This window comes from Aegilops tauschii, chromosome 2 (assembly GCF_002575655.3).
Source record: "Aegilops tauschii subsp. strangulata cultivar AL8/78 chromosome 2, Aet v6.0, whole genome shotgun sequence".
NCBI classification, from domain to species: Eukaryota; Viridiplantae; Streptophyta; class Magnoliopsida; order Poales; family Poaceae; genus Aegilops; species Aegilops tauschii.
Genome location: NC_053036.3, coordinates 60427980 through 60439562, shown reverse-complemented (window position 1 = coordinate 60439562; position 11583 = coordinate 60427980). Strand labels below are relative to the sequence as shown.

Here is an 11583-nt window from a genome sequence, read left to right as displayed (position 1 = left end):
GATTGATCCTGCGCTGGCTTTCCGGCTGGCGATTAGAATGGAAACTAGTGTGCTGCGTGGTACTAAACCGCATTTGATTTCATCATTTTTCTATCCCAAAGTGGTAGAAACCAGCATATCTTTCAAAGATTTGCGAGCTGAGCTCCGAAACACCTATCCCTGGAGTGATGCCGATGCTGTTGAACTGAATTACTTCAGCAGTGACGAGCAAAGATTTCTCCCACTAACTTGCGACGATCATATGCCGTTGCTTTTTGCTGGGATTGCTGGCTGCCGATTTGGTAAACTCCAAATCGATGTGCTTCAGCCACGCGCAGAACGGGCGAAGGGGAAGGGAGTTCAGACATCATCTGTCTGTGCTAATAGCCAGCACCCTGGCACTCCTTGTAGGTCGACACCAAGTAAAGCAAGTGGTTCATGGAGCGAGAACATGCCTGCTGCCAATTCTGGTTCCGATTCAGCTGCTGCTTCTCGTGTACCTTCTGCAGTTGGTGTAGAAGAAGATGCAGAACCTGACGAGGCAGTGCCTACAAATGATGATGAAGACGAGATGATGTTTCCTGAACTGGTCGATGTAGCCAGTCAGCAAGCAGTGGATGACGAATATATGGAGGAGCCCATCAGCCAAGCTAGGTTTGATGACACTGACGATGAAGAGAAGGTGGAGAACATGGAGAGCTTAATCGAGGATGAATACGATGGTGATGACATGCCAACAATTGAGTGGAACAGGGAAAAACCTGAGCTTAGTGTAGGTACCATTTTCCAATCAATGGTGGACTGTCGGAATGCAGTGACAACATGGTGCATTATATCTGAAAACACCTATAAGATTAAAAGGAGTGAGCCAGCAAGGTTCACAGTATTTTGTCCATATCCTAGGTGTAGGTGGAAGTTGCATGCATCTCGTATGATCAAGAGCAAATATATTCAGGTAATCCAAGTTCAGTTAGTAATTTAGTTTCAGATCGTTGAGTAAGGTTTATCAACTGTTTTTTTACCCTTTTATTTTGTTTCAGATAAAGAAAAACCCACACAAGCACACATGTCCACCTGGAGGGGGAGGGGGGAAGGCCAAAACCAAGCTAGCAAAAACTAGGTGGGTGGCAGATGCTATATTGGATTGGCTGAGAGAAGAACCTGGACTTGGTCCAACAGCACTCCATGGGAAGCTTTTTGAGAAGTACAAGATAGAAATTCCTTACATGAGAATTTTCAATGCTAAGGAAAGGGCTCTTGACAGAATTAATGGTCAATGGAATGACAGTTTTCAGCTGCTTTACACTTTCAAAGCTGAAGTGGAGATGGCAAGTCCAGGGAGTGTTGTAGAGATTGACAAGCATACAGTTCCATTCAAAATAAATGGGAAGTCATTTCAGAAGGAGTGCTTCAGAAGGGCTTTTGTTTGTTTCAAGGCTTGCTGGCAGGGGTTTCTAGATGGTTGCAGGCCCTATTTGGCTGTAGATGCTACACATTTGACTGGAAGATGGAGAGGACAGCTAGTAGCAGCTTCTGCAGTTGATGGACACAACTGGCTATTCCCAGTTGCATTTGGTGTGGTGGAGGCAGAGTCTGAGGAAAGTTGGGTCTGGTTTCTGCAGCAGTTGCGCAACATTATAGGCACACCCCCAGGTTTAGCTATACACACAGATGCTTGCAAGGGTTTAGAGAGTGCAGTGGAAATTTTATTCCCTGGAGTGGAGCATAGGGAATGTATGCGACACCTAGCGCATAATTTCAAAAAGAAGTTCAAAGGTAAAGTTTATGATGAGAACTTATTGCCAGCATCATACACATGCAGCAAAAGGAAGCATGAACACCATTTGAGAGTGTTGTATGCTCAAAATCCTCTTGTGAAGGAGTACATGGATGCACATCATGGTAAGGTGTGGTCAAGAAGCCAATTCAACGAAATCTGCAAAGTAGATTATGTGACCAGTAACCTTGCAGAATGCTTCAATTCAAAGTTCAAGTCAGTGAAAGGGCTCTTGTTGTGGCAAGCATTTGACAAGATGAGGCAAATGATCATGATAAAGATGGCTCTTCGCAAAAGAATTGCAGAAACACAATATGTTGGTCATCAAATGCTCCCATCACTGATTAAGGCATTGCACTTGAAGGCAAGAGGACTGAAGATGAAATGTATTCGATCTGGTACATATGAGGGAGAGGTTACATATACTGACACTAAAAATAGGGTATGGAGGTATCCTGTGAACCTAAGTACTAGAGAATGTACTTGTAGGCAATGGCAGATCCGTGGGAAGCCATGCATACATGCCCTACATCTGATGACCGTTATCGGGGGTGCAGATGGTGAAGTTGATCAATATTGCTCTGAGTATTTCTCTGTTGCCAAATTTATGTCTGCTTATGCTGACAATGTGCCTGCACTATTGGGGAAAGATCAATGGAACATAGTAGATCCAGGGTTCAAACTCCACGCTCCTGTCATTACTAGACCACCAGGAAGACCAAGGAACCAGAGGATTAGAGCAGGTGAGGAGGGTCGTCTACCAAAGAAGCGTGCTTGCAAAAAATGTGGAGTTCTGGGGCATATTGCTAGGCTTTGTACCAATGCAGTGGATGCATCATTTGGAGAGGAGGAAAGATGGACAGCAGCCAATGCTGAGGAGAATGCAACAGCAATGGAGACTGAAGATGCAGTGGAGAATGCAGCAGCAATTGAAGCAGTGGAGAATGCAGCAGCAAATGAAGCATCTTGGTATGTGTTTGCACCCTTTGTAGAATGCAGCTACCCTTTTGTTTGCATTTGTTGTCTTTTTTGCCTATGGCTTATAATTTTATTTACCAGCTCTAGGGAGAAAAGTCCAAGAGATGAAGAAGCAGAAGATTTTGAAACCATGGCCTTTGATGGTTTTGAAGCTATAAGAGAGGAAGAGGAGGGGGTAATTTTTCCAATTGTGCCTTTAAAGATTATTGAACCCATAGATGACCGTCAAATGGTCGTCAAGTGCTCAGCGAGTGGAACTACTCCATCAACACCTCCACGGGGAAAACCCCAAGTAAAGCCCAAGATCAAAAGGAACAAGAGTCTGAAAGTAAAGCCCAGCTGCAAACACAAGGAGCAAGTCGAAAATTTGAATTAAGTTGTTGGGAAATGTTTGTGTTGTCAATTTGAGGGCGAGTCAATCGCTTAAAACTTGGTAGATTTGTATTAAGATGTTGGCATCTTAAAACTTGGTATATTTGAGCTACTGTGAAAACTTATCAGTTGTAATAAGGGATCCCTTGTAATAATGTTGCTTCTACTTTGGTTTCTTATTTGTGTCAGAATTCAAATTTCCATCAAAATTTGAATTTAAATCAATATTTTAATTTGGGCCAAAATTTGGATTCGAGCCAAAGTTGAAGTTGAACATTGGAGGTTCATTTCTCTGTGTGGTGTATTTGATCGAGCATTTGAAGCCCAATATTCGTAGGTGAACAGTCCGAATGAGAAATGTGCTAGAAACAAGCTCGAAAGCTAGGGTAAACAGCCCTATTTGAAATCAAGTTTTTTTTACCTTGGCTAAATGAGGCATATATATTTTTATGAACACTTGTTCCATATATATATGGTAAAAACGAAGTCTCACTATTTATTGATTAATATTCATATTACTACATTTTTTTTGAAAAAATATGCTTTTAATTCAAAACCGTGAAATAACACGTTTTAGATATGAAAATGAAAAAGTAAGTTTAGATCCTTCTTATTCACTCGAAAATGATGCTATGGAGATTTTTTCTGATTTTTTTTCAAACCCTAAACCCTCTCTCCCTATTATACGAACTCTGAACATGTTCATAGGTGATAGCTCATTTGTGTGAAGCCTTTTTTCATGAAAATGACCTACACCAAGTTTATATTTTTTTCTCATAACCTTGTCACATATGACGGCTATGTGCACAACAATTACAACATTTTGAGTTTTTTTGAATTTTTTAAAAACATTTGAACTTGATTTTGACAGATCACTTCAAAAAATGATTTTTCAAAAAAATGCCCCTATACCGAGTTTATATTTTTTTATGGTAACTAGGTCTCATAAACGGACGAACTACGTTTGTTTTATATTTTGCGATTTTTTCTAATTTAGTCATGACCATTTCAAATCTGGTCAAACCCTAATAACCCCGTTGACTCGCTCATAACCCCGCAGAAATGCTCCAAACCCTAGCGTCGAATGTCCGTCCTCGGATCCTACCAAGCGCCAAACACCACCCGTCAGATGTGGGCAGGCATGCGCGATCCGCGTGATGCATCCTGATTGGCTACTGCACTGTCCTTCTCGGGTTTTTACGATCTGCCCCACTTTACATATGAAATTGTATTTTTCGCACATGACCACCACATGTCAGTGTTAAGAGTTGGTTCAAATATTCAAACTACAAAATACAATGTGGCAAATCGTCAATATAGCTTCCCCTTCTCCTCTTCTCCATCTGACAGACAAAGGCATCGAGCAGATAGGGCAATTCCTCTGTTTCTTTCCCCATCTTCTCGTTCTTCTTCCTCTCGAGCAATTCCTCTGTTTCTTTCCCCATCTTCTCGTTCTTCTTCCTCTCGAGCAATTCCTCTGTTTCTTCCTCTCGGGCGATATGTCGACCTCCTCGTCAGCCCCCCGTTCCACGTGGCCGGTGTATGGTCCAGTGCCGATGACTCGATGCACTGACTGCCCACGGACTGCGCCACTGAAGCGGTTTACTTTGAAGGAGGAGAAGAATGGGAACTTTGGGCGCGAGTTCGTCAAATGCGAGAGCAAGCCGGAGGGGCAGGTTAGATCTGAGTTTTCCTCGCATCCTTTATCTCTAATTTCTCAAAAAATCTATCACATTTCATTTTCAGATCATGAAGAAATGCCACCATTTCGAGTGGATGGATGATTACATCCAGAGGCTTCAAGGGTTGGGCTTGCTGGATTCGAGGGGAATGCAATCCGCGAGTTCAATCTGCCCCATGACAGTGCCGCTCCGGCAGCAGCAGCGCGTCCGGAATACCCGACGGTGGTAGATGTCGAACTGAAGACGGAATTGAAGAAGATGAACAAGAACTTCAAGCAGCTGATTGAGTTGAAGAAGCAATCCAATCTGATAGCTTTAGGAATACTTGCTCTAGGAATTTTTTACTTGATGGCCATCTCTCGTTAGAGATGTTTGTCTACTGTTGTTGCCACTGTTTAGCAATCCAAGTCTGTTTATCTCAAATGCAACTCTGTTTAGTGCAACTGTCGATCTCTGAATGTATGCAGTTTACTGTTAAGTTTCGACACTTTCAGTTTCGGTAGAAGACAAGTACCAGTTCAGTGATAGGATTATTTTGTTAGCAAATAACCTTGAGTGTTGGATCATACCCTAGCTCGTCAGATGACAGTAAGCAGTACTTGAGCAGCACAAGGGATATACATCAAGTTCTTCTCTTCTCTCTCGCACTTGCCAAACTTTTGTCCTCGAGTTCGTCAGTTCTGCTAGAAACCTAGTTCGCGGGCCCAAAGAGAATCAAGCTGCAATAGGCCCACAAAGGATAAATGAGGCCCAGAAACAAGCGATGTTTCTTTTTTTTGTTTAGGAACGATTGCTTTGTCCTTTTTTGTTTCTGATTGCTTTTTTCATTAATTTGATTGCCCAATCTCTTCTATCTCATTGAGGATTTTTTTTGCTTTCCTTTATGGGTCCCTTCATTTTTTAGAATCAAAGTATTTGCAAACCGCAGTATTATTATGCCTAGAGAACCAATACTTCATGATTGGAAAAAGAGGTCCAACCCCCTTTTTTATATACTTCAAACATAGTGTAGTTTTCTACATATTAAAGTATATAAAACTACACTTTTGACTAAAGCCAAACATCTCAAAGTATTTGATACTTCAATATTTCTGAAAACCAAAGTATTCTTGGAATACCTAAAAAATACAGAGCTCTCAAACCAAAGCCGTGTACAAATGTACAATATGTTCTTATTTTTAGAAGGCATCTATGAACACATCATTTTTAGTTAGTTTGGTTAATTTTCCCCACGCCAATTAGCCGTGTCTAAACTTGGGACAAACAAAATACAAAGGGAAATACAAACATAACAAAGCATTAATATAACACACATAAATTAACTTAGATAGTAGGGTTGCTAGGGCAACAAACATAACAAAACATTAATATAACACACATAAATAGATAGGGTTCCCAAGTTCTTACATAGCTAGGTCGGGCAACACGCACACCAAACTCACACTCACACTACATAGTAGATAGGGATAGGGTAGCTAGGGCAACACGCACACCGCCGGCTTCACCGTCTTCTTCGTCGTCGGCTTCAGTACTCCTCCTCCTCAAGGTCGTTGTCGCCGACGTAGTACGGGAGGCTGTGCATGCGGTTGCGAGCGGGGAAGACGCTCTCGAAGTCCGTGAAGATGTTATGGGTGGTGAATGCGATGAACTCGCACCCACACCAATACACCTTGCCGAGCAGGTTGTAGGCATCGAACCTGTTGGTGAAGTGGACGACGAGCCCTACCACTGGAGCGTTGGCGTGGGGACGCTGCTCCACGAGGTTGAACATGGGCGGCGAGCCCGGCGGGAGGTGGTGGAAGCCCGCACGGAGGAACCCCCGTGCAAGCTCAGTGCTACCCCTCCAGCGTGAGATCGCCCACACGCGGAGCGATGCCTCGACGACGACGTTGGCGGGGTACCGCCGTTCCGGCACGGTGGGCGGCGCTTGGAACGTCGGCCCGGTGTACTGCATCTTGAAATGCTTCGCTGAGTGGAACGGCTTTGGCTTTTGGGGGAAGAAGAGAAGTGGGAGGCGCAGATGGATCTGTAGAAGAAGAGGCAATGGAGGGCAATTTAAATAGCCAGGAGAGACGAAGTGGGTACACGCGCAAATGACGTAGATCGTGACTCAGTGCGTGCGTGAACCGATGCGATCATAAATGTGTGAACGTGAATCCATGCGAACGTGATTTGCGTGCTCTGCGTTGGCGGCTGCCTGCCTCCCCCTTCTGCGTGCTCTGCGTTGGCGGCTGCCTGCCTTCCCCTTCTGCGTGCTCTGCGTTGGCGGCTGCCTGCCTCCCACAACTGAATCGAGCGGCACTCGTGCGGCGTGAACCGATGCCTCGACATAGACGCGAGCGTGCGTGCAGCCTGCCCCTTCTGCCCCGGCACGTATGCCTGCGACGCGTGAAACGACGCTGCGGAGCGACTAAATCCACCGGCAACCGGGCGGCAAGGATCGATGCGTGCGTCTCGGCGTGCATGCATGCGTTTAGGTCTAGGTCACTAGATGCATGCGTGGCGGTGTTCGCATGCATAGCAGGCTAAATCGATGCCAAAGCCGGGCATGCATAGCAGGCTGCATCCATCGATAGAAGACTTTTTTAATTTATTCCCAACAAACTAACGGGCCCGTCCTATGAACACAAACACGGCCCAACCAGCGAAGCCACAACCACAGTCAACAGAGTCCAACGTGGCCCCACAAGTCAGTTAACGGCCAAGACGGCAAACGTCTGTTATGAACATTTGTGAGAGTTTCAGCTAAGGGAGTGGGGAAAAGTGAGCAACAGTTTGAAGCGTGGGGAAAACTGAGCACAACTAAGGAATTGGGGGCACAGATGGAATAAGCCCTAATATTAATCAATGCCACCGTTTGAGAAATGCTACTGTCTTGCTTTCTTTCCCATTTATATAAGGTAGATGCTTCTTTTTGTTGGCTTCTGTGTCATCCACCGTTTTTAACCACTAATTGTTTCCTTTGCACCTCTGTGTAAACAAGGTTATCTACTTCACCTCGTTGCCATTGTGACCTTTTGTTGCACTGTCGGAGGAAATGGCCACGGGTAGCCTAACCGACTACCCCTGGCTCTTCGGAAAATTTATCAGGCCTTTGGGCCTTCAAGCACTCCAACCATTTGGGCCGCCTTCCCTGGCCGGCTATCACTAAAGCCGACTCCCGGAAGGCGACCCAGCCTCACCGACTCCTCCCCAGGACGACTACGGGGTGGCCGACTCCAAGCAGCCGGCCAAGAAGGACGCCGACTCCTAGGAGCCGGCCAAGACCACAACCACTCCTACATAACGGCGACCTGACGGGGTGTGGCCACAGTGCGGCCCACGACCCCCGAAGCCCGAGGCGGGCATGGCTACAGGAGGCCGTACGGGAGGGACGTCTCCCGTGCGGCTCGGCACTGTAGCCACGTTAGCCTCGACGTCATCCGCGACCCACTCCTGTACGGCCTGAGGACTGCGGGCCCCTTCAGCCAGAGAAAGGCGCGAGGGGGGCCCGGCCTTTCCTAGTCGGCCAAGAGTATAGCCGGCCTCCAGAAGCCGGCTACTCCCTTCCTCGAAGCAGGAGCCCCATTAAGGAGACAAGACGAGGTGAGGCTACAGTGATAGCCCCCGAGGCGGCCCACTGTAGCCATGCTCACCTCGACAAAGCCCTCATCATCCGAGGCGCGGCTACAGTAAGCAGCTGCCGACAAGACCCTAGGCGGTGGGACCGGCCTGTCGACCAAGTAGCCGGCAGCCGGCGGGACCCAGCAGCCGGCGGAGAAGCCGGCGAGCGTAGACACTGACGGCTGGGACCAGTTCCCAGTCGGATTACCGTTGTACCCCCGGGGGGTAGGCCTATATAAACCCCCCGGAGCACCCATGCAAAGGGTTGGCTTCTAGGTTGACCTCTGAGCATAGTTGGCTTCTAGGTTAACACCCAAGCATAGCACACACACCATAGATAGAGAGAAGCAAGAGCTAGCCTTGTTCTTCTTCTCCCTTGACCTCAACAGCTCTAGGAGCGATTGTAGCTACCCTCTATCGATCTAGTGATCATGCGGAGACCCCGCAGAGCAGGACTAGGGGTGTTATCTCCTCGGAGAGCCCCGAACCTGGGTAAGATTCACCGACGTGCATGTCTTCGCCTCATCCCGTTTCCAGGCACCGGCGACGTTTTATTGGCTCCCACAATGATAAGCCATCCCTTGGCATATGTCACACCAACCACCCGACATTTGGCGCCCACCGTGGGGCCAGGTGCACCGTCGTCCGGAGACCTGTTCTGGACGGGAACCCTCTTCTTCCCCCGCGAGCGCAGCCAGCCTGCTGCGCCCGATGGCGTTTGCCGCGACGCGCTGCAAGGCGTCGACGACGCCTGCGCAGCGAGCCGCCTCGCCGATCTTCTCGGCGAGACTCGTATCTCCGACGAGCCTGCGTCCGACGCAGACACCGACTACCCCGAGAGCCGCCTCGTCAGCCTTCTCGACCAACTTCACGTCTCCAGCGAGCCTGCTGCGGACATGGAGTCGGTCGGCTCCACCGACCCGATGCTCGTCGACTCCGACACCGCGTCGCTCGACGCCTACCCCTCCGACGTGGTGGTCTTCGACGACCCCCTCCCTCGAGCTGACAGCGGCAGCAGCGCTGTCACCGAAGTGCTGGTCATCAGCCACGTCTCCAACTCGGGCGAGAACGCCCGCGACGCTCAGCAAGCGGCGATGCACGACCTCTCCGTCCCCATCCCGGCCGACGCCGACGCCGAGACCCTGGAGGCACGCCGCCTTGCCCACATCGCGGAGGGCAAGAAGATAGCCTCGATGAGATGCCTCACCGAGGCCCACCAGCGCGAAGTCGACCGCGCCGCCTTCGGGACGCTGCCGCCTAGCGGCCCAAGCCGAGTCGGCTTCGTCCAGAAGCGCGGCGCAGCCGTTGCCAGCATGCTGGGCGCAGATCGCCCCGTCTACGCCACCCCGCTCGAGAATCTGCGAGCCGCTCAGGCGGCTGCAGAGGAGCTCAATGGGCTGGGAGCCGACGAGCTCCCCTACATGACAAGACGGATCCAGCAGCTGATCGGCGCGGCTGCAGAATGGCACGAAGCCGGCGCCCGAGCTGATAGCCATCCCCCGCGCCGGGAGCACGCCGCGACGTCCCGCTCGCCGACTGCGAGCGGCGCGCGCCAGAAGAAAGACAAGGAGCCGGCTGCCAGCCGCAGCCAAACTCGCATTACCATCGAGCGTGACGCGGATGGCCGCCCTCGAGCTGTAGAGCACCAGGGAAACCTGCCTCCTCCCCCGCCTCGAAGAGAAAGACGCCTCACTCCACCGCCTGTCACCCATCCGACTCTTGGCGACCGACTCGGCCGCCGAGAAGGAGTCGGCGAAAACGACGCCCGCCACAGGATCGACCGCCTTGCTCGATCCTTGGCGCTAGAAGAAGAAGACGATGTCGGCCCGCCATGCTTTGGCCCCCGCATCCGCGACGAGCCCTTCCCCAAAGGGTTCTCGCTCCCCAGAGACACACCCAAGTACAACGGCTCGGTGAAGCCGGAAGATTGGCTCATCGACTACTCCACAGCTGTCAGCATCGCCAATGGCAACCGGCGCGTCGCCGTGAAGTACGTCCCCTTGATGCTGCAAGGCACAGCACGCACATGGCTCAACAGCCTCAAGCCCTACAACATCAACAGTTGGCTGGACTTCACCAAAGTTTTCGTCCGCAACTTCACCAGCACCTACAAGAGGCCTCCCAAGCCTCGCCAGCTCTCCCTCTGCGTCCAGGGGCCCAATGAGTCGACCCGCGACTACCTCACGCGATGGGCCGAGCTCCGCAACTCCTGCGAGGGAGTGGACGAGGTCCAGGCCATCGAGTACTTCACTGCCGGGTGCCGAGAGGGCACCCTCCTCAAGCACCGACTCCTCTGCAACGAGCCGGCTACCCTCGACGAGCTACTAGTCATCGCCGACAAGTATGCCACTGCCGACTCCTCCATGAAGACCGAGCTCCGAGTGGACGCCTCGGGGAAGGTAGTTGCTCCGGCTCCCAAGACGCCGGCTGGCGACCCCAACCGGCGCCCCTACCAGAACGACCACAAGCGCAAGGGCCCCATGCCGACTTCCTCCGGACGGCAGGTGGCCACAGTTGAAGACGAGCAGCCCGAAGAGCGGCCCGCTCCCAAGAAGAAGGGTGGCCGGCCGCCCTGGCAGCCGTCTTTCTCCTACGAACAAGCACTCGATGCTCCCTGCAAGTTCCACAGCGGCGCGAAGCCGTCCAACCATACAACACGGAAATGCCACTAGCTCACCCGCATCACCAAGGGCGAAGGGATGGTGCCGCCTCCGCCACCCGGCCCGCCGCCTCCAGCTCCCCAGCAGCCGGCGGCCCGGCCGGCAGTCGGCGCCATCCAAGACGAGTTCCCCGAAGCGCACGACGCCTACGTCGTCTTCACGAGTCAAGTCGACGACAAGCGCAGCCGACGCTGACAGCACCAAGAAGTAAATGCAGTCGCCTCTAGCACCGCCGAGTTCATGCACTGGTCGGAAAAGCCCATCAGCTGGAGCCAGGCTGACCACCCAGAGGTGATGCCTTCGCCTGGCTCCTATGCTATGGTCTTGGACGTCACCCTTGCGACGGAGAGGCGAGCTGCCAGATTTTCCCACGTCCTGATAGACGGCGGAAGCAGTATCAACATACTGTACCGCGATACCAGGGACAAGCTGAACATCAAAACGAAGCAGCTCATGCCAAGCCGCACCGTCTTCCATGGTATCGTACCCGGCCTATCTTGCTCTCCAATCAGCAAGATCAAGATGGATGTTC

At 50.7% G+C, this 11583-nt stretch overlaps 1 long non-coding RNA gene across 1 annotated transcript; it reads left to right on the top strand.

The window, feature by feature from the left end:
- The first annotated feature begins 3726 nt into the window (after positions 1–3726).
- LOC141041949 (uncharacterized) lies at positions 3727–5601 on the top strand. The gene is made up of 2 exons (XR_012203720.1): positions 3727–4782; positions 4853–5601. It is a non-coding gene; the product is annotated as an uncharacterized lncRNA (long non-coding RNA).
- Positions 5602–11583: the final 5982 nt, after the last annotated feature.